The sequence below is a fragment of the Podarcis erhardii genome (assembly GCF_964252035.2).
Source record: "Podarcis erhardii genome assembly, chromosome: 10".
Taxonomy (NCBI): Eukaryota; Metazoa; Chordata; class Lepidosauria; order Squamata; family Lacertidae; genus Podarcis; species Podarcis erhardii.
This window is the reverse complement of record NC_138500.1, coordinates 586,509-612,315: the sequence shown is the minus strand read 5'-3', so window position 1 is coordinate 612,315 and position 25,807 is coordinate 586,509. Positions and strand designations below refer to the sequence as shown.

The 25,807-nt window shown below is 43.5% G+C and overlaps 2 protein-coding genes across 11 annotated transcripts in view; both read left to right on the top strand.

Annotated features, from left to right (window-relative positions):
- Window positions 1–25,807, top strand: part of LOC309351806 (uncharacterized protein) — a 152,476-nt gene that overhangs the window by 72,326 nt on the left and 54,343 nt on the right. The window lies entirely within an intron of this gene.
- LOC309351883 (uncharacterized protein) overlaps window positions 18,761–25,807 on the top strand; it is a 140,825-nt gene continuing 133,778 nt past the window's right edge. Inside the window, exon 1 of one of the 2 annotated variants that reach the window (XM_081880033.1) lies at window positions 18,761–18,966. The gene's annotated coding sequence lies outside the window, so the exon portion shown is untranslated. The remainder of the gene's footprint in view (window positions 18,967–25,807) is intronic. The other variant, XM_081880040.1, reaches the window with a different exon arrangement.

Here is a 25,807-nt window from a genome sequence, read left to right as displayed (position 1 = left end):
TTCAGCATGTGCTATCTGATAAGTAGAACTTGATGAAAATGACTTTCAACATGTGATTGTCATGTCCCCAAAGTAACCCCCCCCACACACACAATGACCTATGAGGAACCAAAATAAATAAATGCTAAGACACACAATTAATAAGAAACCTGAAGTAACCTGAAGTAATCTGTTTTGGCATTCTAACAACCCAATGAAAAACTGATTAATAAATGAAAAACAGATTATTTGTAACCTTAAAAAGTGTCAAAGCCACAGAGAGATAGAGGGAAATCAACTAATATAGCAGGGATTCAGACTTGTTTTGCTGAACAGAAAGAAAGTGACTGTTTGGCTTTAAGGGAAGAAAGACGAAAAGAAATACAAATGCAATTACTTTTTATAGAGTATTTAAATCACTGTTATCATTTGTGCTGTGGGAGAAAAGAAAGGGACAAACACTTTGTTAGCGGGGTTCACACATCCTGTTAAAAGGGAAAATTATTTCATGTGAGAAGTCTGTCAGGAAATGCTGTTCCTAAAATGCATAGGCATATACACAAACAAACAAAAACTGTTATAAAATTTAAATTCCATTGGGGAGGTGGAACTACTCAAGCGAGGAACTCACAGTGGGAGTGCTTTGATATTTACCTGTGAAAAGAATTTGGCATGTTAAGATTTCCCTCAGTGGTCCCAAGTTTTACATAAGGAAATTTGGATAAGTTTGGAAATTTGGATAAGTTTCTCCCTGCAGCCCAAACTCTCGAAACCTCCTCTCCCCCCCTACAGTTCTCCCTCCTTCCTCTCTCTCTCTCTTTTTCTCCCCCCTTTTTTAGCTGATCTAGCCTCTGTGCATGTGCAGAGTTCATGTCTCAGCAAACCTTTTATACTATTGAAAATGTTGAATCTTTTGGCTAAATTACCATTTGAATAAAGGAAATGAAGGGTAAGAAGTAGATTTTAAAAAATAGGGTTAGATTTAAAACAAAACAAGAAACTCCGCAATTCAAGCATTTACCAAAGCTAGAAGTTTTCTAAGGAATCATGCTTCCTGCAGCCCAAGCAAGGGAATGCTTCCTTTATTTACAGGAAAGGGCTATCATTATTGGTCATATTATCTGGTCATTCGCGGAACAATGCCACGCCCTTATATATGGGAAAAATGGCCGGAGAGTCAGAATTCATAGGATTTTTAACATTCTCAGCCATTTCAGCCTTACCATTTGCAGACAATTTTTTCCCCCTGCCCTTTATTTACAGGATTGCTCAAGGCTATATATGTATTTGTATGTGCTTAAACTTTGAATTGACTTTGAAGTCTGATTTTTAAATAGTAGGCAAAATGATGAACACTGTAATCACTCAAATGCTTGATATTACCAGTTGTGCTTCAAAACCATCACGGCTTCACCTCTCACCTTTTAAAACTAAAGAGCAAAGCTAGGCTGAATTTCAACTTCATCACCACACCAGAATTTAAGAATTACCTTCCAATGCTTGCAGACACATGTCCTTCCACACAGCCACAAATTGGGAGAGTTGAAAGGGACCCTGGGGTCATCTAGTCCAACCCTCCAAAATATAGGGTTCACAGCAAGATTTCACAGCAAGATTTGTACTACCAAAGAGACGTACACATTTAAGTACAGATTTCATGTACTAAGGAAGAGGAAAATAAAAGTACCCAACTTTACATAGAACCCTTTTAGCAGATCTTGAGATAGTTTGAGTGAGTTTGCTTCCTTAGACTAAAGAATGCAAGTTCCTAGAGAAATGATCTTTAAAGAAAGAACAGTTTTCCTAAGAAGAGAATCTGGGAGAGAATATTTTATAAGCATAGGGGTTATTTCAGTTGATATATCCACTCACAAATAATAAAACAGTCCTGGATTTGATTTAAAAGGGATACAAAAGTCAATAATGTTTCTGAACTTGTATAGGAATAGTACGCCTAATTAAGATTTTTAAATAACGATACATAGGAAAGTGAGATGTCGGGTACTTTTAGCAAAGAATGTGCCCCCCTCCCTTGTTGAAGGAAACTTACTCGGGAGTAAATTCACTTGGCACAGAAGTAAGAAGGGGGGGAACCTGAGAGAGACTGAAACGATTGGGGGAGGCATTTTCCAATAAGAAGCCAGGAAACCCTGGCTGATCTTAGAGACTGATATCAGGACTGGACTCTATAGATAGACAATTGTTGTCTATCGAAGCTTCTACCTTTTATTAACAATTTTCTAAGAAGGAACACCTATTTTCATAGGCATGTGCTTAATGAAATACAGACACTGCATTTTAGCTTGAGAGAGCATTTGTGCTCAACTACGCTTTTGCAGCAGGAACATTAGGTTATCAGCACATTCCAAAATAAGACTGTAGACTCACTAACTCAAAAGTTGCGGCAAAGCAAGAGGTGGGGTAAACATTTGCACACTTCATTCCTTAGATTTAAATTTTGAAGCCAGCTTGTAGTTTAAACTATGTGCACTTAAGAAAGGCAGTCTGTCAGAGACAGAAGGAACAGACAACACACATAACAAACATGTAAACATACATATTCTCATATATGTATTAACAGACAACACACATAACAGACAACATGTAAACATATATATTCTCATCCTTTAGTTGGTTATTGCAAGGAGTTAGGCCGCTTCCTTTGGCTTCATTAAGTGAAATTAGTAGGAAGGTCCCACATGGTTTTGTGAGCCTCCTTGCCTCTTCAAACACACCACCAGTTAATCAAACTGGCAGGGCTCACAACGCTTGGTTGACTGGGTACCCCTTTATATATGCATGCATTGCTGTTGTTGCTTTTTTGTTGCTTTTTCTTTTTGGGGGGTGTCTGGGATAGAGAAGGGAGAAAGAGAGGGGTTGATAAAGAGTTGGATAGTCCACACAGGGGTTAATTTAGGGTTTCCTATCTCTTGTTGCTTGGCAACTTCCTAATGGGTTTTAGCGAGCTCTACCTATCCAGTTTTCCTTATTCCTTTCCTTATTCCTTATTTCAAATCCTGGAGTTCCTTTCCACTCTGCCAATTCCTGCCCAATTCCTCCTGGGCTATCCCTCCTGGCAACCTCCTACCTATCGTCACAATCTCAGGAAAAGGGGCCCTACTGAACGCCCGCGCCGTGCAGTGCCAGATCGGGTAGTCCCTGGATAGAGTTTTCGGGTCGAAAATCCCCCTTGCTTTTGGAAGCGGGCTCACGCATGATACACGTGTTACGTGGCACCGACCAGTGCGGCTGGGATTGAGACAGAAAGCAAGACCCCTTCCTGCCCCCTTGCCGGGCGCTCGGGAAGTTCGGAAAGAGAGCTCCAACCCCTTGCTTTCAACTGGGATGCCCGTTGTGGAGAGTCGGCTGTCTTTCAAGTCGGTTCTCTCCGTCTTACTTTCAGGCTCCTAATTGGTGCGGCTGGCTGAAGAATTTAAGAGAAAGAGATAGAGCTCAGAACCCCCCTTTTGGGTCGAGCAGCAGTCCACGGTCTCTCTCACTAACCGGACCAAGAGACAGGCGAGAAGGAGCGATAGAGAGGAGGGCAGAGAATTCAGTTGCCAGGAGACTACCACCCCCTTCCCACCAGTGCACTGGATTTTTCCTTATACTCACGCATCTTCAATTATATTCCCGGGATCGATGAATAAGCCGGCTGGATCCCTCTTTGCTCCCCGGCTGAACTCCTGGGGCTTTCGATTACCACCCAAAAGATGGCCGGGGGTCCAAAGGATCTTCCCAGGCAAAATGGCCCAGTGTTGGCTGAAGATTTCAGGGCCCCCGGTCAGCAACACAGGAGAACCGCAAAGTCCCTGTTCGGAGTGCCATCTGTTACTGTAAAATCTGGGTGTGAGGCTGCTCTGCCACCCAGCTCATCGGACTAAGTCCGTGGGTCCCTGCGGAGGAAAATGAGCTCAGCCGGATTCAGGAGCAAACTGCGGAAGATCCAAGTTTATTGCGCAACAGGTTCAAGGCGAGATTGAACCACGAGAAAGGGGTGACATGAACTTTTGAAACTTCCCTCCATGTCCCAGAATACAGTGCAAAAAACATCCCAGTTACATCATGAATACATTAAGAAGAGGTTGGGTTACACAAGATTAACATTTGGAGGAGGGAGGGGGGAATATGCAGAGCTGGAGATATGCGCAGATAAGCACATCCTGAGTACTGGTGATGAGAAGACAAGGGTAGTCTGCCACCTGGCATTGCCCGGAGGAAAGGCTTGGCAGAGTGATTTGACAGGATTAGGGTCTTGACACCTTGCTTGAGGGATTATGGAGGACAGGGGAGGTGTCATGGAATCCTAGAGAAATTGAGCAAATTGGCACGTTGATTTTCTATGAATTTTATAGATTTTAGTCCCTTTTGACATTGACAATGGATATATTGTAGCGAAGAAGAAGGTGAAGAAGACATGCCCCCCCCCCTCCGTATCAATATTCATCCTGTGAACTGACATAGATTCCATTGGTGACAGCCACCATGGTGTTTTGGTTACTCCTCTCCCATACTTCATATAATGCCCTTCTCACAATGTGATTTAAAAATCCTTTGCGGGATTTAACCTTGTCATAGCCTATGTAGCCATGCCACCCGTACACAATATCCCATCCCTCCAGATCTAGGACTTCCATGTTTTTAATTAATATCCAGTCTTTAATCCATGTCCAACACACTGCCTCAAAGTACAGTTTAAGGTCAGGGACCGCGAAGCCTCCTTTTTCCTTCAACTCTGTTAGTAGCTTAAATTTTATGCCTGGTTTTTCCCCTTGCCAAATAAACTTGGCAAGGTCTTTCTGCCAATCCTTAAAACACTTTACGCCTCTAATTATAGGTATTGTTTGGAACATAAAAATCATCTTTGGCAATACCATCATTTTAACTGTGGATATTCTCCCCCACAGGGATAAATTCAATTTTCCCCAAGTCTCTAATTCTTTTTTTATTTCCTTCCACTTCTAATAATAATAATAATAATAATAATAATAATAATAATAATAATAGTAATAGTAATAATAATAATAATAATAATAATAATAATAATAATAATAATATATCTTTATTGTCATTGCCACCTTCGGGGACAACGAAATTACTTGACTGCTCCATAAAAACACTAATTAAAACAATACAGTATAATACAGCAAGGGAGATTAGATGACTTTCAAAGTCCAGGTTTCCCATTCAGGGCTGAGATCGCTCTGGAGAAGAAGCTGTTCTTGAGACGGCTCGTTCTTGTCTTCATCGTCCTGTATCTCCGTCCCGACGGCAGGAGCTCGAAGAGACAGTGACCAGGATGCGATGGATCTTTTACTATGTCCAGTGCCTTCCTCTGGCACCTTGTGGCATAAATCTGCTCTAAGGTGGAGAGTGGGCAGCCAACAATGCTCTCTGCTGCCTTCACAACTCTGCACAACCCCATCCTGTCCTGGGTAGTACAGCTTCCGTACCACACACATAAGCCATAAGTGAGCACGCTCTCAATGGCACAGTGATAGAAGGCAAGCAGCAGTTTCTGCGGAAGATGGTTTTTCCTTAGGATTCTCAAAAAGTACAGTCTCTGCTGCGCCTTCTTCACAAGCCCCCTTGTGTTGACACTCCAGGACAGATCCTCTTGTAATTCAATGCCCAATATAATTGTCCTTATATAAGTTTATATTCTTATTGGTGATCCAAACCCCCAAATAATTTACCTTATTGGCTACCTTTAAACCTGTTGTATTTTCCAGTTCCTCTTGTTCCAACTTACGTAAATTTTTCGTTAATAATTTGGATTTTCCTTTATTCAGTTTGAACCCAGAGACTTTCCCAAATTCTTCCAGTTGTGCAAGCGTTTTTTGGATACTTTCCACTGAATTTTCAGTGGTTACGATTACATCATCGGCAAAGGCTTTAATTTTGTAGTATCGAGTTCCTAGGTTAATTCCTCTTATATTTTTATCCTTTCTTATTGCTATTAAAAGTGGTTCCAAGGTGGCAATAAAAAGAAGTGGGGAGAGAGGGCACCCCTGTCTTGGCCCCCTTTCGATGCTGAACTCTTCGGTGATCTCGTTATTTATTAGCAATTTTGCTTTTTGGTTATCATATATCGCCCTAACTCCATTAATTATTTTCTCCAGACCTTTGAAAGTTTCCAATAGGAAATTCCATGATACTCTATCAAAAGCTTTTTCTGCATCAACCAATAACATGGCCATTTTTTTACTTGGTTTCATTTCCACATATTCCAACGGGTCAATTATTATTCTTGTATTGTCTTTTATATGTCTATCTGGTAAGAAGCCCACCTGGTCTCTGCTGATTATTTGTTTAGAGTCTTTTTTAATCTATTAGCCATCACCCCAGCATAGATTTTATAGTCTGTATTCAACAGGGAGATTGGTCTATAATTTTTCATGTCTGTCAACTCCACTCCCTGTTTTGGGATTAGAGTGATCAGTGCTTCTTTCCATGATTGTGGTATATCTTTCCCTCCCAGTATATTATTCATTATTCTTTGTAATATAGGGAGGATTACTTCTTCAAGGTTCTTATAGTACATTAATGTGATTCCGTCAAGACCTGGCGATTTCCCACTCTTCTTTTTTTTTATTACTTGTACCATTTCATCTATTTCTATATTGGAGTTTAGGGCCTCAACTTCTTCTTTTTCAATTCTTGGTAATTTATTTTGTTGTAAATACTCTTCCATTTTATTAACCTCTAAATGTTCTTGTTTATACAAATCTTTATTTTTACTGGGTCTGTTATTTCCTCTCCTTGGTTCAAAATTTTATTTATAACTTTTTTTGTTTGCTTTTCCTTTATCATCCATGCTAACAACTTACCGGGCTTATTGGCGGACTCAAAATACCTTTGTTTTCCCCATTTAATTTTATTTTCTACTTCCTTATTTAATATACTAGAGATATGGGATTGCAATATCTTTATTTTTTGTAATATTTCATGACTTTTTGGATTTTTGATCAACTCTTTTTCATTAATTCTTATCTGGTTAGTTAGCTCTTGGATATTATTGTCTTTTATCTTCTTCAGCCTAGCCATTTGTTGTATTCCAAGACCCCTCATGTACGCTTACTAAACTACATTTATGTCTGCATTATGTTTCCCATTTATCTCGAAAAATTCCACTAACTTGATTTTTGCTTGCGTCACTCATTGGTCGTCACTCCATATAATTTTTACTAGGAATGGTTTCAGATAATATTCCCAAAAACAAAACTAGGCTATTTATGTACGCAACGTCAGCAGCAAGGGTTGTAGTGGCAAAACACTGGAAAGATAAAAATATTCCCACTAAAGAGGAATGGGTAGTCAAATTGTGCGAGTACTTGGAGCTCGCAAAGCTGACAGATGCAATAAGAGATAAACCTTTAAAAATGGTGAAATAAGAATGGGAATATTTAAATAATTATGTAGGGGACAAGGGCTCAACAAGAAAGACCTGGCTATGTTTAGAATGATGCCGCATAGAGAAATGCTCCCTGATACCAAGAGGAGGGATTCCTTTGGAATGCAGTTAGAGGAATTGATAAGAATAATGATCTGTTGTGAGCTTGACGGAAGTGTACAATAGATGAGCTTTTCTGCTTAGGCTCATTTTTCTTTTTCTCTTTTTCTTTTTCTCTTTTTCTTTTTTCTTTTATCTTTCCCATAGTTGCTTATGTTCTGTGTCATGTACCTCAATATTTTTTGTAGACTTTTTCATTTTTTTTCATTTTTTTTCATTACTATTAAGGAATTTTCCTTTGTAATTTTGGTTGTCTATATTTCTAAGTACCTGTTTACATGTACCTATTTAAAGCAAAATAAAAGTTTTTTAAAAAAGAGAAGAAGAAAAAGAAAGAAAGGCAGTCTCAGAGGACAACGGTATTCTAAGATCATGCTGTGTTATTAAAGATGATTGAGGATTATGAAAGGTTCCTGATGCATTACTACCATGTGACATCATACCATTTTCATTTCCTAAAAATTGGGAACATGGGTAGGACATGGGAGAATGTAGGAGATGTTGAAATAAGAGAAGGTGCTAATGGAGGTTGATGTGTCCTTTTTTTTCTGTGTTCTCTTTCCTAAAACCCAAACAGGATTTCCTTTCTGCCCACTCTGAAAAAGGTGATGGAGAAGACAGAATTGCAGGGGACAGCGCACCGTTCGTTTCATTAGGAATAGCCATTAAAATGTGTGAAATGTGGAATATGCTTCACTGAATGAGCACACATAGTTTACATCAACGAACACAAAAAGGAAAGAACCCATTTAAAGGTATGGAGTGCGGAAAGAGCTTCTCTTTCAATGCAAAACTTAGAACACACCAGCGGACTCACACAGAGAGAAAGCGTTATAAGTGCAGGGAGTGTGGGAAGAACTTCAGTCAGAGTGGAAACCTTAAAGTGCACAAACGGACTCACACCGGAGAGAAACCATTTGACTGTATCGAGTGTGGAAAGAGCTTTAGTGAAAATGGAAAACTTAGAACACATGAACGGACTCACACCGGGGAGAAACCATTTAAATGTATTGAGTGTGGAAAGAGCTTTAGTGAAAATGGAAGCCTTAGGAGACATCAACGGACTCACACAGGGGAGAAACCATTTAAATGTATTGAGTGTGGAAAGAGCTTTAGTGATAATGGAGGCCTTAGGTATCATCAACGGACTCACACAGGGGAGAAACCATATAAATGTATCGAATGTGGAAAGAGCTTTAGTGATAATGGAAGCCTTAGGTATCATCAACGGACTCACACAGGGGAGAAACCATTTAAATGCATGGAGTGTGGAAAGAGCTTTAGTGATAGTGGAAGTCTTAGACAACATCAACGGACTCACACAGGGGAGAAACCATATACATGTATCGAGTGTGGAAACAGATTTAGTCATAGTGTAAGCCTTAGACTACATCAACGGACTCACACAGGAGAGAAACCATATAAATGTATCGAGTGTGGAAAGAGCTTTAGTAATAGTGGAAACCTTAGAACACATCAACGGACTCACACAGGGGAGAAACCATTTAAATGTATGGAGTGTGGAAAGGACTTCAGTCAGAATGGACACCTTAAATCCCATCAACGGACTCACACAGGGGAGAAACCATATAAATGTATCAAGTGTGGAAAGAGCTTTAGTGATAGTGGAAGCCTTAGACTACATCAACGGACTCACACAGGGGAGAAACCATTTAAATGTATCGAGTGTGGAAAGAGCTTTAGTAACAGAGGATATCTTAGAACACACCAACGGATTCACACAGGGGAGAAACCATATAAATGTACGGAATGTGGAAAGAGCTTCAATCAGAGTGGACACCTCCGTATACATCAACGGACTCACATAGGGGAAAAACCATATAAATGCATGCAGTGCGGAAAGAGCTTCACTCAGAGTGGAAATCTTAGAAAACATCAGCAGACACACAGGGGAGAAACTGTTTAAATGTATGGACTGAGGAAGGAGCTTCAGTCAGAGTGGAACCCTTGATTTATGTCAAAAACTCACACAAAAGACAAACCATACAAATATCAGGAAAGTATATAGAGGTTCACTCTTAGTGGAAGTTCAAAATCAACAGACTCATGGACATGAAGAAGTTTAAGAGTTGAAACCCTTCAGACCATCAATAAACTCAGAGAGGAGAAGCAGTTTAAATGAAAACATTGCAAAAAGTGCTTTATTTATAATGGAGTATTTAAGGAACAGGGACGCGGGTGGCACTGTGGGTTAAACCACAGAGCCCAGGACTTGCCAATCAGAAGGTCAGCAGTTCGAATCCCTGTGATGGGGTGAGCTCCCGTTGCTCGGTCCCAGCTCCTGCCAACCTAGCAGTTTGAAAGCATGTGAAGTGCAAATAGATAAATAGGTACCGCTCTGGCGGGAAGGTAAACGGCGTTTCCGTACACTGCTCTGGTTCGCCAGAAGTGGCTTAGTCATGCTGGCCACATGACCCGGAAGCTGTACGGCGGCTCCCTCGGCCAATAAAGCGAGATGAGCGCCGCAACCCCAGAGTCATCCGTGACTGGACCTAATGGTCAGGGGTCCCTTTACCTTTATTTAAGGAACATCTAGGGACTCTCACATGGGAGAACCCATTTAGATGTATGGAGTGAAAGTACCTTTCGTTTTTGCTCCAAACTCTGTCATTCTCCCACCGCATGATCTCCCAGCACTGCTTCTTCACCAGAACCTCATCACTGCCTCTTGCGGGTCATGAAGAAAACTTGAAATAGTGAAATTGAATGGGAGATTTCCCCCCCAGCCTAATTTCAAGAGGGGGAAGGAGGGGCTGCAGGGACCAGGGAAGTCTCCTGGGGGGCCCATTTTCACTCATGAAGCCCATGGGGCACCCCCGGAGCCCCTGCTTATTCTAGGGTTTGGGAAAGAGAATATTTTTCCATAGTCCCAGAAGTTTTTCTTCACTCATTCTACTCAGGAGTTTTCCTACCAGAGGACCACAATGCTGTGGCTGCTGTTGTCATGGACTGGCTGGTGGGGGGGGAGGCACCAGCTGGGGGACCCACAAGGGAAGAAGGCTCAGAGCCCAGCGACTGGTGTGGGATGAGCCGAAAGAGGGAGAAACGGGAGCAGACCGGAAGGGGAGATTTTGCAAGCTGAGGAGGAAACAGGGTTTAGTGAGCAGGAAGAGTCTGGGGCAGAGAGCAGTTCAGGCTCAGAAGGAGGAGAGGAGGGGGACTTCCAGGTTGGCGCCATCGGTAATGGCAGAATTCCTCTGATCGGGAGGAATTTGCCCCATGGGAATTTGGGTCTTGCCATCACGGCGAAGGCGGAGACCCGCTAAAAATCACAGGTGGGAGAAGCCTGTGAACATGGGATTCGGTGGGCACCCTTTGCGCCTCCCCTACTCGCGGGGAACCCGGTTTAGGGGGTCCGGAGCGACGTGGGGTGAGTGGCGCAGTGCTTCGAATCGACTGCTTTTTCCACTGAGCGAAGCCGCATAGCTGTTGCCGGAGAGCACTGACTTTTTCCTGTGGACAGTTTGATTCTAAAGTAATTACCCGTGAGTAGAGCTGAAACGGGAGAATTGGATTTTTAAATGTATAATTTGGTATCGAAGCGGGGAGGTTCAATACAGGAAGTCTGCCTTCCCCTTTTGTAAATAGACTGAAGCAATGAGGCTGCAAGCTGAAGCCTTGGAAAGCCTTTTGTAAAAGACTAAACTTTCAATGGTAAAGAACATTTAAACCCCCCTTGGGGGCAGGAGAAGAGGGGGGAGTTGTGGACTGAGTATGCCTGCAGGAGAGAGCGAAGAGAGTTAGAATACTGCCGCTCTGACCCTGGAAACGGGCTGCTAGTAGGACTGATGTCTTTTGGAATGTCCATTGACAGCGTTTAGAATGTTCACTGACAGCTAGCTAAGGAAGAGAAGTACATTGTTTCTACAGTCTCCGGCTGTTTCTAAAAAGGAGTAAATAGGAACAGAAAACTGAAACTAACTTTGGATTGTAGGACTAACACTGGTTAAGAACGTGAAATATTTAGGGGTTAACATGACTGCCAAAAATGTGAATCTATTTAAGGATAATTATGAAAAATGTTGGATTGAAGTGAAAAAGGATTTAGAAATGTGGACAAATTTGAAGTTATCATTGTTAGACCAAATTGCTGTGATAAAAATGAATGTGCTGCCAAGGATGTTGTTTTTGTTTGTTTGGATAAGATGGATTGTTTCAAGAAGTGGCAGAAAGATATTTCCAGATTTGTTTGGCAGGGCAAGAAGCCTCAAATAAAATTCAAGATACTAACTGATGCTAAAGAAAGAGGTGGATTTGCCCTGCCAGACTTCAAACTTTATTATGAATCAGCGGCTTTTTGCTGGCTGAGAGAATGGCTGCTTCTTGAAAACACTGACGTGTTGGATCTAGAAGGTTTCAATAATGCATTTGGTTGGCATGCATATTTGTGGTACGATAAGGTAAAAGTAAAAGGGCGTTTAAAACTCATATTGTTAGAAAAGCATTGTTTAATGTTTGGATAAGATATAAAGATTTGTTAGAAAAGAAAACCCCAAGATGGTTGTCACCAATGGAAGTGAAGGCTCAGAAAAACTCAATATGGAGGCCAAATGGCCGAAATATTGGGAAATTCTGGATCAAGATGGAGACAGTATAAAATTGCAGGGCTTTGAAAAATTGAAAAATAAAGTGTGAGATTGGCTCCATTATTATCAAATTGTGGGAGTCATCCAGCCAAGGCAGAGGCTTGTAAAAACTGCATGGGCCCCCTGACATTCCTCTGGGCAATGATTACCTTATATGGAGAGGGGAGTGTCAAGCCTTGACCGGAAGAGGTAACAGGAGACTTTGGAAAATGGCCATGCGGCTGGGAGAACAAAGGAGATAATAAAAAGTTGCCGGAGGAGAAAGGCTGAAAGGAGCTGCACTCCAGTATTATGAAAATACTCGCTGCCTCATTGTGTCTTCTTTCTATGCTATGCTAAACCACTTGACTGGCTGGCTCCAACAAGTGGTGCCCTCTCTGAAGCTCAATTAAAAGAAGAGGAAAACTTAAAAGAAAAGAGGCTGACTAAAGAAAGCAGTTGAGACGGACTTCAAAGGTTATAGGAAGCAGTGGGAGGCTGACTTCAAACTTCAAAGGAAACTGTAAGAGGCTTCTCGATCATCGACTCATCGCGCCCGGAAAGGTTACACAGCGCTGATTTCATCTACGGATCCCTGGTGAGTCGATCCCTATTATATTGATTTTAGAAATATGGGCAATTCCCTGTCATCTCCGCAACAGAAATTTTTAAAAGACTTACAATTTCTCCTCTCCTCCAACAAATTGGAAGTTCCTGAGGGTGATTTGATACAGCTCATTCTTGCCATTGATGAGCATTGTCCTTGGTTTCCAGCAGAGGGCACATGGGAACTAACACAATGGGATAAGATCGGAGCACATTTTCATGGACATCCCAGTTTTGGTGTTCGAATTTTAAATGCTTGGTGTAAAATTCGTTATGCTATGGGCTCTTTATCACCAAAAAATATCTCCATGGCTACATTGCCAAAACAACCTTCAGCTTCATTAATTCAGCATGCTGTTATGCCATGTGTTCCAGCACTTGCTTTGCCAGCACCCCCAGACCCCAAACCTCCGGATTACAGTTCCTCACCAGAGGACTCAATCCTGCAAAAATACAGTGGTCTGGCTGAAAATGACCCTGCTCTTTCAGCGGCAGAACAAGCTACCCCCTTTCAACGTGCAGTACTTGCCTGTTCCTTATCACAGGATACCATGGCATTCCCTGTTATTGTGCCCCCTGCTGGTGCTCCAACAGGAACTCAAGCCCAGCACCAACCTTTTGACTTTAAAATCTTGAAAGAGCTACAATTGTCAGGACAAATGGACTGCAAGCTCCATTTACACAAGCTCTTTTGGAAGCCACATTAGCCCAGCTGTTGGTTCCAGATGACATCAAGCTTTTGGCACGTACAATGTTACCCCCATCAGCAGGTATATTGTTTGCCCATGAATGGGAAATCGCCTGTCGTGCTTATGCTCCTGCTTTACTGCAACAAGCAAGAGGGAATAATCCTAATCTTACCCTCGCAGATGTGATGGATGCTATGATGGGGCGTGGGCCCTATGCTCAGGCTTCAGTGCAAGCCACACTGCTGCAGATCTTATTGAGGGATACTGCTCTTGCTGCTAAACAAGCAATGAGAAGAATTCCAGAACCCACCAGTGTTCAGTCTAGGTGGGGTTCAATCAGACAAGAACCTAGAGAATCATATTCTTCCTTTATGGACAGGCTGATTACAGCAGTGAGTAGACAAATTGAAAATCCTGAAGCCAAACAAATAATTATCAAACAATTGGCCTTTGAAAATGCAAATGAGGATTGTAAGGTTGCGTTGCGCCCGATAATACGCAATCCTGCCACAGACACAGCAGCTATGCTTCGCATTTGTCAGTCTGTTGGTACAGCCACTCATAAAGCACAACTGTTAGCAGCAGCGCAAAATAAAAACCAGCCTGTAGCCACCGATACAACGTTTCCAGCGTGGCAAACCAAGATAAGCGATACCTCTGTGTGGGTAGAACAGTGGCCTCCACCAAAAGAAAAATCCGCAGCAATGGCACCATCTCGTTTCTGAACAGCTTATTTCTGAACAATTGACTTTCGGCCACATTGAACCACTTTCATCCCATTGGCTCCAGCAGACAGGAACGGTTTGCTTTTACCTTGCAAGTATATAACAATTCGCAGCCCACCCAGCGATATCAGTGGGTTGTCCTGCCTCACAGCATGCGGAACTCCCCTACACTTTGTCAACATTTTGTGGATGAAGCATCGAAACCTTTCTGCATGCGCCACCTAGAGGTGCTACACACGAACTGCATCTGGCAGTGTTTGCCTTCCTCATCATTTGCCTTGCCATCCTTTCTTGCACTGTTATACAAGAAAGAGAAGCAGACGACCCAGTCCAGTTGAAACCACCATATTTCACCTTATCAGCTGGCAAGCCGCAGTCATCAGAATCCTACTCTGGCTGGCAGCATCCACGGCTCAGCCACTCTCGAACTATAAGAACAGCTTTGTTGAATAAGACTTTTAGGGGAGAAAATTATCATAAGATATGGAGGAATAATATTTTTGTGCAAGATATGATTAAATTTACTAGTTTATTGCATGCTTCTAAATGTTGGTTAGGTATGCACATGCCCCCTTTTGCCAGCCACTCAGGCATAATGCTTCATGGTGTGCCTATTAATGGATCTTTTCAATTTACAAATGTTATATCACCTAACCAAACTTTTTGGCCTCCAGTACAATTGACCCTCCATGAGCCTGCCCCCATTTGTTTTCAAATTAGAGAGGGGAAAGAATCATGGGGCATATATCCAAACTGTCAATATACATTGAAATTCATGTTTAATAGCTCTTGTTCTCTTACAGGAACATACAGTGACCAATCTCAGTGCTGTAAGAGTGACACGAGTGCATGGCTAATAAACTATAAAGGAAGCCTACCATGCAGCTTGGAATCAGAATTCTTATGTTCTTGGCTTCCGGATGGAAGTTGGCTTCAACATTTATTAATTTTAGTGATCATTATAGTAGTTATTTGCATTATTTTGTGTTGCTGTATTCAATGTATTCCTTCTTTAATCTCTATATGTACTGCATGGTTGTCCAGTCCGCGGCCCGCTTTCGGTTTCACAAGACTCGCTTATTGCACTCAATATAATCATACTGGAATGGACATTTATGCCTCTGATTAATAAAATAAAGAAAGAGGGCATGTGGGAGTCATCCAGCCAAGGCAGAGGCTTGTAAAAACTGCATGGGCCCCCTGACATTCCTCTGGGCAATGATTACCTTATACGGAGAGGGGAGTGTCAAGCCTTGACCGGATGAGGTAACAGGAGACTTTGGAAAACGGCCATGCGGCTGGGAGAACAAAGGAGATAATAAAAAGTTGCCGGAGGAGAAAGGCTGAAAGGAGCTGCACTCCAGTATTATGAAAATACTCGCTGCCTCATTGTGTCTTCTTTCTATGCTATGCTAAACCACTTGACTGGCTGGCTCCAACATCAAATAATGGAGGCATACAATTTGGACAAAAAAGTTGGTTTCCAGGTGGAAAAATCAAAATTGGAAACAGAATTGTTAGATTCAAAAATTAAGAATTTGTCAAGAATGTATATCTTGCTGTTGAAATGGAACACTCAGGATGAAACGGTGAAATCAGCTATGATTAAAGGGGCACAAGATGTTGGACATAACATAATGATGGCCGACTCGGAACAGTTATGGACCACAGGTATGAAATTTACGGCATGTAATGCCCTAAGAGAGAATATTATGAAAATGATATACAGGTGGTACATGACACCAGTCAAGCTTGCAAAAATATACCATTTGCCCGACAATAAATGTTGGAAATGTAACGAGACTGAAGGCACATTCTTTCACCTTTGGTGGACATGCCCAAGGATTAAGACATTCTGGGAGATGATTTATAACGAAATGAAAAAGGTATTTAAATATACCTTTCTGAAGAAACCAGAGGCTTTTCTCCTGGGCATGGTCGGCCAATTGGTGCCAAAGAAGCTAAATTTATCTCTGCCAATATAACGACTACCACATATCTCTTTACTTCTGCTCTCTGCTGCATAGGGGACTTGCTTTCCCAAACAACTCTGGCTTTTATTTTTAAATGGGGGAACAGACACAATTTGCTTTTTGTCCCAACAGCCCTGGGTGCAATATGCAATCTGTTTTGCACCCAGTATGGTTTAACTAATATATGGAACCAGGGGTGCCAACTTGGATAAAACATGAGGGTGGGGACAGGTAAGCCCTGCATAATCGATCACATGATGCAACACACACACACACACACACACACACACACACTATTTGAATGACAATGCCCATTAACTTTGTGGGGGCCCTCAAATATTTTATGGGGGGAAGGGACCTCAGCCCCTAGGAGTTGGCTCCTATGTATGGGGCAGTTCTATCCTCAAGTTATACTGGCAGGATATGATTGCTGCTGAGTCCCATATGTCAGAATAACTCCAAGTTATGACAATGTAAGGAAGCTATGTTGATGTTACAGTGCCTAGCTTTACATTTCCCAAAATAGTAATTGCTTTGGCCAAAGGCTGTAAGGTACAAGATGACCAATGAAGGGAACTGACGCAATGGTTAGAGTGCTAGACTATGACCTGGGAGACCTGGGTTTCAATCCCCACTCAGCCATAAAGCTCACTGGGTGACCTTGGGCCAGTTATCATCTTAGCCTAACCTACCTCACAGGTACAGATAGGTAGCCGTGTTGGTCTGCCATAGTCAAAACAAAAAAAATTCCTTCCAGTAGCACCTCACAGGGTTGTTGTGAGGATGAAATGGGGAGGAGGAGAACCATGTTGATATGCTTGGAATATAAAGGTGACATAAACATAAATAAATCTGTGGCATCAAAGGCAATGTCCTCAGAGAGCAGCTGTTTCATGCAGTGTTGTAGTGTGGGGGTGCAGGGGGGCCGGCCGCACCGGGCGCAACATCTGGGGGTTAGGGGGTGCAAATCCATGGGTTAGGGGGCGCAAATCCACGGGTTAGGGGGCGCAAATTACTTGCCTTTCCCCGGGTGCTGACAACCCACGCTACGCCACTGGCACCTACCCAACCTCGCCGCGCCCAGGCGCACTGCTCTCTCCAGCTTCCTCCCGGCCAGGCCAGCGGCTCCACCTCTTCCTTTGCCTCTTTGAGGCGCTTAATTCCCAGCAAGCGATTAGCAGGCTTGGATCGGATCCTGCGGCAGGCGGCGCCTCCTCCTCCTCCTCCCGGCTTTGCTGCTGCTGCTGCTGTGCGGCTCTTTTCCCTCCACCGACGGCGCGCTGCGCCTTGGAGAGGTTCCCGCTTCCTCGAGGGGGGCCAGCCAAACAGAGACGACGACCCCCCACCCCAACCAAGCCTCGATTGCTTGTCCCTTCCCTCTGGACTCGCGCCCCCCCAGATGTTGCACCCGGTGCGGCTGGCACCCCCCACGCTACGCCACTGGCTCGTGGGGTGGGGGAGGGGAGGATGTTGCAATGCAAACCTTGTAGGAGGGACGGGACCCACTTGGCAGCTGGATCTCTGGGATTAGCTCTCTGGGCACCACAGTTCAAGAAGGACACTGACCAACTGGAACGTGTCCAGAGGAGGGCAACCAAAATGGTCAAAGGCCTGGAAACGATGCCTTATGAAGAACGGCTAAGGGAGCTGGGCATGTTTAGCCTGGAGAAGAGGAGGTTAAGGGGTGATATGATAGCCATGTTCAAATATATAAAAGGATGTCACATAGAGGAGGGAGAAAGGTTGTTTTCTGCTGCTCCAGAGAAGAGGACACGGAGCAATGGATCCAAACTACAAGAAAGAAGATTCCATCTGTTACGGCTAAAATCTGGGTGCGGGGCTACACTGCCACCCAGCTCGTCGGACTAAGTGTCCGCGGGTCCCTGCGGAAGAAAAATGAGCTCAGCAGGACAGGAGCAAAATGCGGAGATCCAAGGTTTATTGCGCAACAGGTTCAAGACGAGATTGAACCGCGAGAAAGGGGTGACATGAACTTTTGAAACTCCCTCCATGTCCCAGAATACAGTGCAAAATACATCCCAGTTACATCATGAATACATTAAGGAAAGGTTGGGTTGCACAGATTACATCATGAATACATTAAGGAGAGGTTGGGTTACACCGGATTAACATAAGGAGGAGGGAGGGGGGAATATGCAGAGCTGGAGATATGCACAGATAAGCACATCCTGAGTACTAGTGATGAGAAGACAATGGTAGTCTGCCACCTGGCATTGCCCGGAGGAAAGGTTTGGCAGAGTGATTTGACAGTGATTTGTAGTGAAGAAGACATGCCCCCCCCCTTCCGTAACACACCTAAACATTAGGAAGAACTTCCTGACAGTAAGAGCTGTTTGACAGTGGAATTTGCTGCCCAGGAGTGTGGTGGAGTCTCCTTCTTTGGAGGTCTTTAAGCAGAGGCTTGACAACCATATGTCAGGAGTGCTCTGATGGTGTTTCCTGCTTGGCAGGGGGTTGGACTCGATGGCCCTTGGGGTCTCTTCCAACTCTGTGATTCTATGATTCTAGCCCCTCCCCCGCTCTCCAATCCACTAAAGGAAGGGGGGGAAACCTTCCTCTCCCCCCCCCACTCAAACCTTCCCTCCCCTCCCGGCACATCCTCCTCTCACCCCGCCCCCACAACCCCAGATCCCGCCCCCAATACATTGCTCCTCCTCCTCCAATCCGGTTTCTGCTCCAGGAATGTGGGGGGGTGAGCCCCCTCCCACCCTGCCTGCTTCTCCCGCAAGTGGCTCTTCTGCGCCGGATTGCTCCTCTGCGCCGTAGCTCTAGGTGCGCGCGCGCTCTCAAAGGGGCGGAGGGGCGGCAGGTAAATCCCCCCCCCCCGTTGATGTTGCAGGAAAGGAAAGGAGGATCGGGATCGAGGAGAAAGAGGTAAAGGGGGGGGGAGAGGCGGGGCGGAGAGGGGAGAAGAGGACCCAGAGACCCCTCCAGCTCCCCCAAGCGCCTTCCGTGGGGCCTGGATCCCGGCACGCGGGCTGCGAAGGGGCGGAGATGGGGCGCCCACCCACGAGGACTCCCTGGGGGTCCAGGAAAGGGTTAAGGGGTGCGGGAGGCGCCGGGATAGAGACCCCCCTGTCCCTCCCCGGCTCGTCTTGGGGGGGGGGCGATAGGGACGGAGAGATGGGGGCGCCTGGCGAGGGGTGAGCCAAGGGGGCCTCTGGGTGCAGGGGAGACTCCGGGAGAAAGAGAGGGGGTCATGGAAGTGGGGGGAGAAGGGAGGGGGCACCCCCGGGTCAGGGAAACGCAGCAATGGGGGGGGGGGAGAGAGAGGAAGACCAGTCTTTGGGGAGACATCTCCATCATGACGCCCACGATGAATCTCCAGATGGGCCGCCTTGGCTTCTCCCTCCCACCCAGGAATGGGCCCCCCCTTCAAGGCGGCCAGAGAGGGATCCCTGGAAAGTGGGGGGTCCTGTCCCCCCACCCCTTCCATCCTGCAACCTCCATCCTCTTCCCACCCCATAAGCCCCTGCCCTGTCCAGACACAGCCATTCTGCCCAGTCCACCCACTGGTCCCCTGGAGAGGAGAGGAAATCCCGAGAGGAAGAGGGGAGGGGGGAGGCCTTCTCAGAAGCGGCTCTTGGTTTCCCCAATCCCACCCATGAAGCAGCCAGAAACCTTTTCCTCTCTCTCAGGCTTCCATCTTTATTGTCTTTTCCACTGAGGGTGAGGATAATGTACTCCTGTCATCAGAAACAGGGGTGCAGAGTCTATGGAATGGCTCTCAGGGCTGATACAGAAGTTGCACCTCAAAAGCATTTCTGTTCCTCTTATTCTTCATAGGCAATGTCAGAGTGACTGACAAGCTGAGATACAATCCATCATCATCCGATGACAGTGACTGCATGAATCTTCCCAGTCAAAGGACCCATTTTCATGATAGACAGTGCCTGGGGCTGAAGGCTCTATACACCGGGTGTCCCTGTGCAGGCCAAAGACTGCCAGTATTAGCACAGGTGAGGTGTGTGACCTCCCCAACTTTACAGACTGTGTGTGAATGAGCGTTCGTGGGTGGGATTATAGTTTATTGCAGCCCTGTGATTTTCTCCACCCATAACATTTCTTGAGCTAATATTGCAGTACAAATTCCAAAATAACAACAAAAAAATCACAAAAGAATAATAATTGTAGTATTTATACCCTGCCCATCTGGTTGGGTTTCCCCAGCCACTCTGGGCAGGTTACAGCACATATAAAAGACAGGAAAACATCAAACATTATAAACCTCCTGACACAGGGCTGCCTTCAGCTGTCTTCCAAATGTCAGGTAGTTGTTCATTTCCTTGACCTCTGAAGGGAGGGCGTTCCACAGGGCGGGCACCACCACCGAGAAGGCCCTTTGCCTGCTTCCCTGTACCCTCACTTCTTGCAGGGAGGACCTCAGAGGAGGACCTCAGTGTTCAGAGTGAAGGATGGGGGTGGAGACGCTCCTTCAGGTCTACAGGGCCAAGGCGGTTGAGGGCTTTAGGTCGCAGATCTTGCTCCTCCATAATGATCTCCAAGACTGACATATAGTTAGCAGAGTAGAAAAAAAACACTCAGAGGCAGCAAAAAATCCATTCAGCAGATAAATTTAGTACAGAAGGCAAAGAAGCATGACAATCCAAAAACTGAATTTACAGTAAAACCCTAACACAGCAAAGCAAAACAGCACTCAAGTAAGAAAGACACAAGCAGAGTAGAGAATAGCAGAATAGGAAGTGGGACCAGGCGCCTTTCAAGACTGTAATTGATAAACAATTCAGTGCCAGAGTAACCTTGGGACTGGATAACAAGCTTGGCTCACTCCAGTTTAAGCCAGCTTCTTCTGGTTCCCAAAACAAGGAAGGGTCAGCATAATCTCATTACAACTGATCCCACCACCTGCTCTCAGCAGGAAGGAAACTCCCTTATTAGCTAAAATGTTCCAGCTAGAGAAAACACCAGCTTTGAATCACACAGAGTAAAACCACCAGAACCTTCTTGAACCACCAGACTTGGAATGATCTCTATATGTCAGATCAATACTTTTCTTGCCTGAAAGATGCAACCATGACAATTTAAAGATCAGCACAAACAGTTTGAATTGTGCTCCGAAATGCCATGGGAGCGAGTGAAGATCCTTTAGGACAGTGTTACAAGGTTGAACTTTTCATTAATTACAGTTATCCCTTTGCCTTGAATATCCAGCTTTGTCAGTGCCAGATTAGGATAGTCCTGTGTCAGAAGAGGGGCTCGAGATCAGGCAGCACATCATTATTATAAAGAAGAACTGGGGTGGGTGTTTCCGCCTGGGATTCCCATTTGCCAGCTGCTTTCCTTCTGCTTCTCCTGCTCTCTCCATGCAATGTGAGGCATGTAGACAGAGGTCCATCTCCAAGAACAGGAGCTTCCCTGAGCACCCATTCAGCTGACCCCAAGCACCAAGCCTGGTCACTAGTTCTCTGACTGACCCAGACCACAGTCCCTGGAGAAGATGTAGACCTGGGCCTCCCAAAATGGTCCACATGGACCTCTTGTGGCCAATGAGACTGTGCAGGTGATACATACAGATCTAGAGGTGGATGGAGGATTATGATGCAGAGGATGGGGAATGTCCAAAGGAACGATGGACCAGAGAAAGAGAGGGCCTGTTCACGAACAGAGAGCAGCTGCCTTTCCTGTGAGGAAACAATTGATTTGAAAAGGCTTTATTCCAGGTTGCAACCTAATCGACATATGGAGACTGAAACACCCCCTAGTGAAACAATTCACTTACCATTCTGAACCGAATCAGTCGTTCTCAAGACTTGACCAAATATGGATATCGAGTGAGTTGACACCAAGAATAAAGAAAATCGAAATTCAGGCTAAAGTTATATCAGATCATAATCCAATAGAAATGGAGATGAAGGGAGCAGAAGAACGGACTTTTAGATGGAGACTAAACGATAATTTATGGGATGATCAGAAATTTACCGAAAGAATCCGGAAAAAATTAGTGGAATATTTCTTGGACAATTTAGATAAAGGGGTGAAAACAAGTACGGTATGGGACGCAAGTAAGGCCGTAATGAGGGGTCTTTTCATCCAACAAAATGCACTGAAAAATAAGAATAAGGAAAAGAGGTCAAAAGAGATTTTGAGACAGATTATGGACTATGAGCAAAAACTGATTAAAAAACCAAATAATGAAAAGATAATGCAGGAAATAAAATCCCTTCAAACCCAATTCGCAATGATAATTAATAAGGAGGTTGAGTGGAACATTAAAAGGTTAAGACAAAAAAACTTTGAATTTGCAAATAAGTCAGGAAAATGGCTTGCGTGGCAAGTCAAAAAAAGGAAAGAGCAAAACACAATTAGCAAAATAATAATAAACGGAGAAGAAACAACTGATTCGAAAGAAATTAGAAAAGGATTTCAGGATTTCTACGAGCAATTGTATAGGTATAAAGAAAGGAATAATAAGAAAAAAATTGAAAGATACTTAAAAGAAAAGATGGTGAAGAAGATGTCATCAGAACAAAAAGAACAGCTAAATGCCCCAATTCGCAGAGAAGAGGTAGAAGAAGTGATAAAGGAATTAAAAAGAGGAAAGGCCCCGGGCCCAGATGGGTTTACTTCAAGTTACTACAAAGAAATGAAAGATGCGCTAACGGTGCCGCTAACTGATGTAATGAATAACATTCTAATAGAAAAAGATATTCCCGGCTCCTGGAAAGAGGCCCTTATTACAATCATCCCAAAACAAGATTCGGACCTAACTCAAATCAAGAACTACAGACCCATCTCCCTATTAAATACGGACTATAAAATTTTTGCCGGAATTCTTGCTAAAAGATTAAAAAAGATATTAATAAAGTTGATACATGAAGACCAAGCGGGCTTTCTTCCTGGAAGGTTTATAAGAAACAATACGAGAAGTATAGTTAATCTTATCGAGTTTCTATCTGATAGATGTGACAAACCAGCAAGTTTAATTTTCTTAGACGCGGAGAAAGCCTTCGATAATGTAATTTGGGATTTTATGTTAAAAAATTTGGAAGCTATGGAGGTGGGACAAAAGTTCTTAAATGGGATAAAGGCAATTTATACAGAGCAGAAGGCGAGACTGATAGTTAACAATGTCATCACTGAAGACATAAAAATATGCAAAGGAACGAGGCAGGGATGCCCGCTCTCGCCTCTGCTCTTTATAACGGTTTTGGAGGTGTTACTGAATGCAATAAGACAAAACAAACAAATTAAAGGGGTAACACTAGGCTCTAATGAGTATAAGGTCAAAGCCTATGCAGACGATGTGGTCTTAACGGTGGAAGAACCTATAGAAAGCATAAGGGCGTTTTTGGATGAGGTGGAGGAATTCGGGAAATTTGCAGGATTCAAATTGAATAAGAGTAAGACCAAAATGATTATTAAAAATATGGAGCAAGATAAGGTTGTAATAATGCAACAACAAACTGAAATTGAGGTTGTCAAAAAGATAAAATATCTGGGTATCTGGATTACCAACAAAAACATCGACCTATACCAAAATAATTACGTACCGGTGTGGAATAAAATTAAAAAAGATCTGGCGCTCTGGGCCAGGATGAAATTATCACTCTGGGGAAGAATTTCTATGGTGAAGATGATGCTGCTACCCAGGTTGTTGTTCCTGTTCCAAACATTGCCCATTTTAAAAGGAACAAAGGACTTTAAAGAATGGCAAAAAGCGATCTCCAGATATGTCTGGGAAGGGAAGAAACCCAGAATTAAATTTAAGTTGTTAACAGATGCAACAGAAAGAGGGGGTTTCGCTCTACCAGACATGAGACTTTATTACGAAGCATCATGTTTGTGCTGGTTAAAAGAATGGGTAAAGTTAGAGAACAAAGAGTTATTAGATCTAGAGGGGTATAACAACAAATTTGGGTGGCATGCGTATTTATGGAAGGATAAGAAGAGAGTGCATAGGGGATTTGGTAGCCACATCTTTAAAGGTCCACTAATAGAGGTTTGGGACAGATACAAAAATATATTAGAGCCGAGAATACCACATTGGTTGTCTCCGCAGGAGATAATAAGTGTAAAGAAAGTTAACATGGAGGAAAAGTGGGGGAAGTATGAAGATATGGTTGCCTACGAAGGAGGGAAGTGGAAAGTTAAACCATACGATCAGGTTAAAACGCTCACACAAGGCTGGCTGCACTACTTCCAGATAAACGAGATGTTCAAAATAGATGTGAAGGAAAGAGGATATGAGGAAAAAGAATCGGTATTCCAAAAAGAGATAATAAACAGTAACTATAAGAACCTTTCCAAAATGTATAAACTATTACTGGAGTGGAATACGAAGGATGAGGAAGTGAAGTCAGTGATGGTACAATGGGCAAGGGATTTAAGGTATAATATCCAAATGGAAGACTGGGAAAAGCTGTGGAGAGTGAATATAAAGTTTACAGCCTGTACATTATTAAAGGAAAATGTAATGAAGATGCAATACAGGTGGTATATGACTCCTGTAAAATTGGCTAAGATGTACAAGATGGATAATAAGTGTTGGAAGTGTAAACAAAGGGAGGGGACGTTTTACCATCAATGGTGGGAGTGTAAGAAAGTTAAAAGCTTCTGGGAGGACATTTACAATGAACTGAAAAAGATGTTGGGTTATACCTTTGTAAAAAAACCAGAAGCCTTTCTACTATGCATTATGGGAAAGGATATTAGGAGAAAGGATTGTAAACTCTTCCAGTATGCGGTCACGGCAGCCAGAATTGTGATAGCCCAGAGGTGGAAGCAGGAAGAAATGCCAACGGTGGCAGAGTGGAGAGCAAAACTGATAGAATATGCTGAGTTGGATAAATTAACAGGGAAAATAAGATACTTAAAAGACCAAAAGTTTATTGAAGATTGGGGGAAATTTGTGGGTTATCTGGAGAATAAATGTTTTGTAAATACAACGCTAGTGGGATTTAAAGAGGCACTGTAAAGAACTAACAAGTATTGTTCAAATTGAAATAATGTATAAAGGGAGGCATGTATGGCAATATGAAAGGATGGAATGTGATCTAAAGATTCAAATTCGAAGGAATGTCAACGACGCTGAAGGAAGTCTAAAATGAATGAGAAGTGTTGAAATTCGGATACATTGTATATATAATGAAATCAATAAAAATTTTAAAATGCAAAAAAAAAAAAAAAGGCTTTATTCCAAGATCATGCTGCTTTATTAACGATGATTGAGGATCATGAAATGTTGCTGAGGCATTACTATCATTTGATGACATTCCTTTTTCATTTGCTGTGCGTAAGAGGGGGTGGGGTGGGTGTTTAGTTGGGTGTGGGAATTTGTTTAATTTAATTAAATATGGTGTGTTTGTAACATTCTCTTTTTTTTGTTTGATTTATTGTTTTGTTAGTTTGTTTTTTGTATAGGTTTTAATTTGATTTTAAGGGGAGGGGTCAGGGCTGCCTGGGAGTGGGTCCCAACAAACAAAATGGCTGGGGCAAGTTCCACGGGGGGGGGGTGTATGTGTGTACTGGGGCAACCAATCTCAGTGATCACGGGTAGGAGGAGGAGTTACGCTAAGACCAGACCACGTCATTACCGAGGAAGCGGGCTTAGTCATTGTTTGAGGACTATCCCTGCCTCCAGATCTGGTCTTGACCAGACGGGATACTGGAATCAGCAAAGAGATACCCACACAACCTGAAGGTGCTGCTGTGCAATGCCAGGTCAATGATCCATCAAACCATTGTGATCCGTGAC